Raw genomic sequence first — 6,000 nt, 5'->3', positions numbered from 1 at the left:
ACTTGTACAACTTATAAATATATATATACACCACAACAACAATACTGAAATCTAAGCATAAGGTACAAGTAAGGCCAACGGTACACATAGAGGAGCTATGCACAAGCATTTTAAACAACTATTGTTCAACATATAGACACGAAATGCGTAAAATCATGTACACATATAAAGATTTGGCATATAGAGAAGATACACAAATCCCAAACACTGATCAACTTCCATAACTCGAGTGTACGCCATCAAGAGAGAAACATGAGAGGGCGACCCTAGGGGGATGGATCCTTATCAACACACTACGCGGACAACTCACGTGCAAAATTCACAATCGCCACACAGAAACCTCATGTGCCATGATCATAACAACCGCATGGACAACTCACGTGCCAAAATCATATCAAGCGCATGGACAACTTACGTGCCATAATCACAACAATTGTAAGGACAACTCACATGCTGTCAAACTAGTCCACACATAGAAAACATATGCAAGAATACTTGTATACGAACAACGAATATCAATCACATACTCATGGACTGAGGAAACAACATGCTAAGGTGTATGCATGTGCGAAGTGTACAACTACAACTCAGATTAGGTGGGTACGCCATACAATAACGAGTATCACATTCAAATAGGATGTCAAGGCCTATACATGGTCTCTAACATAATTCAAGTAGTTCACGTAGTCATATAAATGATTAAATCCAAATAAGGGATAATAGAAGCCTAAGGTATAATACGGTCAAAATCATATATAGCATATGCATATACGCTCGTCACATCACATATACCCCACTTTTCAGACATTCCAATTAGCCAAATAAGGTCACATCCTAAGGGGTATTCCCTCATAACAAGATTAGGCAAGATACTTACCTCAAACAAGCAAAATCAATGCTCCAAGAACACCTTTCCCTTAGAAATTACCTCCAATCGGCTCGAATCTAGCAACCAATAACTCAATAACGTCAAATAAAGTTATAGGAATCAATTCCAAACAATAAATCTTCAATCTTTAATTAATTTTTAAAAAGTTAATAAAAGTCAACCCGGGCCTATATGGTCAAAACCCTAGTCAAGACGTGGATCCCGACTACCCATAACCCCATAAGTCTAAATATGTGTTTGGTTTTCAAATCCAAAGTCCAAGTCATAGCTCAAAACCCAAAATTATAGTCTCTTAATTTGTTGGAAGAACCCCAAAATTTACCTCAAAATTCATGTTTTATGTGTTAATATCCATGTAGATTCTTGAAATAATATACAAATGAGTAGAAATCATTTATCCCTTAGTCTTGGATGAAAATCACCAAGCAAAATCACCCCTCTCCAAGTCTAGAGTTCAAAATATGTGAGAATGAGTAAAACAAATACTAAAATCCTCACTTAAATATACTGTCCAGGGGTACTTTTCACGAACGCGGCCAATGCTTTGTGTTCACGAAGCATAAAATATGCTCCTACCAATTCAGACTTCACAAATGGGACCTTTCCCTTGTGAACGCAAAGCCTTCTGCCAAGCCTCCTCTGCGAATATGACATCCCACATACGAACGCAAAGAGTCACCTACCCGACCTCTAAGTGAATGCGACATGCCTTACGCTAACGCGAAGGCTCCCTCCAGCTCCCAGCATCCTTCTTTGCAAACGCGGGTCTCCTTCCAAAAATATGAAGAGCAACTATCCCCAACCCCAAAAATGTACTCTACGATCGCAATCCTACCTCCACAATCGCGATGAAGGGCCTGACACCAACAAAAATCCGCAACACCAAAAATGTTTCAGGTGGTCCAAAACTCACCCGAGCCACTCAGGACTCCACTCTATCATACCAATAAGTGCATAAATACTACCTGACCTATCCAAAGCCTCCAAGCACATACGATAACATCGCATCGGAAAATCATTGATCAAATCACAAGTTAATCTTTTCTTAAGTTCAAGAACTTTTAAACTTCCAACCAAGCATCTAATTCAAGCCTAAATAATCCGGATCATAACCAAACTTCTTACACAAGTTTCAAACAACAAAGCGCACCTATTCCATGTTTTGGGACAACAATCCGAATATGATATTATCAAAGTCAACTCCCGATCAAACTTATGAACTCACCAAACCTTCAAGTTGCTAACTTTTGACAATTAGGCTCAAAGCCGGACATACGCCTAAGTCCAAAATCACCATAATTGAAACCATCAAATCACTAATCTGATGTCGTTATAGGAATGTTTTTATGATGGAAGAATGAACAAATATTATCTTGAGCTTAATGTCAAGAAGTATGCTCTTGAACCTCTAAGTCCTTCTCAAGTGTTTAAAGATAAAAATATATTGAGAAAAATAATGGGGAAACAAAGAGGAAGGAAAATAGGCGAGCTTGAGGGAAAAGAAAAGAAAGAAGGCCAAGAATTAGAACAACAGAGGGATGGCCAAGAGAGAGAGAGAGAGAGAGAGAGAGAGAGAGAGAGAGAGAGAGAGAGAGAGAGAGAGAGAGAGAGAAACTTGAGTAAAGTGGTAAAAAAGGTTTTGTGATAAAAGTAAAGGTTTTGGTGACCAAAATGAGGCAAAGAAAAAGAAAAAGAAAAAGAAAAAGGAGAGTTTCTATATAAAAACCAAAGAGTATTTGAATGCATCAAAATAGGGCCTGCCTATAATATTACTTACTTACAAAGAAGTGTGATTGTTACACCCTATATTTTTGTACGTAAAAATGCGTCGTAAGCAAACTAATGTAGGACCAAAAATGAGATAATATTTAAAAGTATATAAAGTAAGTTAATCATGTTACCTATGAGGTTATAAATATTGAAGATCATGAACAACAAGTACAAAGAGGGTTGGACAGTTCAGAAGCTAAAGCAATTGAATAAAATAATATTTCGTCGAAAGTCGACAAGTTGGGAAGGTTATAACATGTACCTTTGGGGTGAGAATAGGGTGATTAACATGATAAGGAGATTATGTTATGATTTATATTAGTCGTATGACATCCGTGTGTTATGTTTTAATGTCAAGCGAGTTGTGGAACAAAAGTCGATGAAAGTCATCACAAGTTACACTCATAAGTTTTACTGAAACTTTGGGTCAAATCTAACTGCAATTTTCTCCCAGTATACTTAGAGTTATGGGGTGTTCCACCCATAAAATTAAATATCTATGAGTCTATTTTCCAATGCATTAAACCGTTTGTCAATACGACATCGGAGTAGTGAGATATGGGCATTTTTGCGATACTGCGCAAGCTGCTAGGTGACAAGTAGGTGTGTCACCTACTTGCTTAAATGAAAGCCCAAAAATGGGCCATTTCAGGTCGTCCAAAGAGGCCTTTTAAAGGCCTATTTTATTCGTATATTAGACTTAAAATAGAGCATAATAAACAGACATAAGCTTTGCAAAGAATCCTCCCAAAAATTTCCCACAAACCCTAATTGATTTTCTCTCCCTTTCAAGTTCTAATTGGAGGTAAAACCTAGAGTTTGAAGAACCAAGATAGGAGCTGAGTTATCCAACAAATAAGGTGAGTTTACTGCTCTCTTTCATCCAGTTTTTCTTCTATAAATTCATGGTAAGTCGTTCTATACTTGTGAGAACTCACGGGACGGTGATCGGAAGCCGTGAGTTCGAGTTATTCACTTGTAGCGGACTATTTTGTGTTGCTGTTGAGCTGCGTGTTTTACTACTATTTTGTGGAGTTTTGGAGGAGGAAGGGGGGTGTAGAAACACCATATAAATGTAGGGTGGTTGGCTGGTCGTTCGTCATAACATTTTCGGGTCGTTTGACACTACTACGGTGGTCGTTTTGTGTATGAAGAGATTGGGGTGTGTTGGGCTGTTTTGTAGTATTTGATGGTGTATATAGGGCTGGAAAATGATGTATATATGTTGTCATTGTTCTGTTCTTGTATTGTTGGTGTTATCTTGAATTTGGAGGAAGTAAGGATTATAGGGGAGATGCTGCCCGTTTTAATACAAAATAAGTTTGTCGTTCGTTGTGCTATAGTTGTAACTTTCGTAACTTAACGATAGTATTATTATCATTCTTGTAGATTAAGGTGCGAATAGGTGAGTTCAACTTGGTGATTGGAAAGATTGTGATAAGGTACGTTAAGGCTAAGCCTTCCTTCATTTTGGCATGATCTCGTAGCTACATGTGTTAGTAATGAGACAAAAAGAGAAGTTCATATTCATGAATTTATTCACACTATTCTAGTCTCATAAGTTACAATATTATTCCTTATCGAGATTCTATATTCAATTTAGTATTGTCTTCTTCCAGTCAAGAGAGCAGCAAGCCTATATATACAGTATTACAGTATTTTCATTACCATCGAGCTATAATCGATGGGCAGGCCCCTATTGGGCAACCTCTGATCAGATGGAAAGTTATATACCGAGCCTACTGTGGCCGAGCGCCTATGAGCGAGCCCAGCATGGTCGAGATACATAGCCTAGTATGGCCGAGCGCCTATGAGCGAGCCTACTACGGCAGAGCAGTTATATATACCGAGCCTTATAAGGCCGTACAATTATTTTACTTACTATATTGAAGGAGTTGAGTCAGTATCAACAGGTAAGTATATCTCCAGATCATCTTTGACTCCCAATTATTTTCAGTTATTATATTATCAGTTCAGTTTCAACTTTCAGTTATGTTATCGCCTTATATACTCGGTACATTATTTCGTACTGACGTCCCTTTTCCGGGGACGCTGCATTTCATGCATGCAGGTTCAGATAGACAGACGAGTAGACCTCCTCAGTAGGTGTTTCCAGAGTTTAGCCTGATCGGTAAGCTCCACATCCTTTGGAGTTATCGGGTCTAAGTTTTTGTGTGCATCTTATGTATGTAATTATATATATAATATGGGTAGGTCGGGGCCCTGTTCCGATCACAATATATCTATCAGTAGAGGCTTGTAGACATATCCTGTTGGTTAGTGCAGTATGTTGGGTTTGTAGGCCTGGTATGTATAATTTGGTGGTTTGTCAGCTGTAGTAGCTATGACGGCCTTTTCAGCCTAGTTTTATATTGATGTTTAGTTAGCGCTAGTTTCCATTCAGTTTTATATTTTGCTTCGCAAATTGTCTTGCAAGGTGGCCCCATGGCCAAAGTATGACATTATATGTTCAGAGTCCCTTAGTCGCAATTTGGTACGCCAGGTTAGGTGAGGCACCGGGTGCTTGTCTCGCTCCTAGGTTCGGGGCGTGACAAACTTGGTATCAGAGCAGTTCTGTCCTAGGAAGTCTACAAGCCGTGTCTAGTAGGGTCTTGTTTATAGATGTGTTGTGCACCACATTATATAAGCAGGGAACTACAGGGCATTTAGGAGTTGGTTACCCTTCTTTGAAATCTAAATCGTGCCATAGAACTGAGTTATAGGAAATTTGAATTAAACTTATGTGTTGGTGTTTACATGCACAGATGACGGTGACTAGGAAGACTACGGCTAGCCAGAGGAGAGATACAGCAGTAAGTGAGGGGACCAGCAGGGTACCCCAGTAGATATGGCCCAGTCTGAGGCTCAAGGCGAGACCCCTACTCAGCCATTACCGGCTCCTCCACCAACTACAGAGATTCCTAGGGAAACCGCACATCCAGTTCCCCCTCCACTTCTATCAGATCAGGACTTGAGGAGTGCGGTGCATTTGTTGACACAGTTGGTAGCTACCCAGCAACAGGCTAGGGCATCAGCTAGTGCAGGAACTTCTGAGGGGTCTGGGAGTTTAAGGGTCCGAGAGTTTATTGCTTTGAGTCCCCCAGAGTTCACGGGGATAGATCAGAGGGAGGACCCGCAGGATTTCATAGATCAGCTTCATAGGATCTTTCGTGTTATGCATGCCACGGAGAAAGAGGCAGTTGAGCTAGCAGCTTTTCGACTCCGAGATATAGCCATCCTTTGGTACGAGGGATGGGAGAGGTCCAGGGGACGTGATGCACCTCCAGCTATTTGGGAGAATTTTTCAGATGCCTTCCTTGACCAGTACTTACCGCGGGAGA

Source organism: Nicotiana tabacum, chromosome 4 (genome assembly GCF_000715075.1).
Source record: "Nicotiana tabacum cultivar K326 chromosome 4, ASM71507v2, whole genome shotgun sequence".
NCBI lineage: Eukaryota > Viridiplantae > Streptophyta > Magnoliopsida > Solanales > Solanaceae > Nicotiana > Nicotiana tabacum.
The sequence above is the reverse complement of the archived record's forward strand: the minus strand, read 5'-3'. Positions refer to the sequence as shown.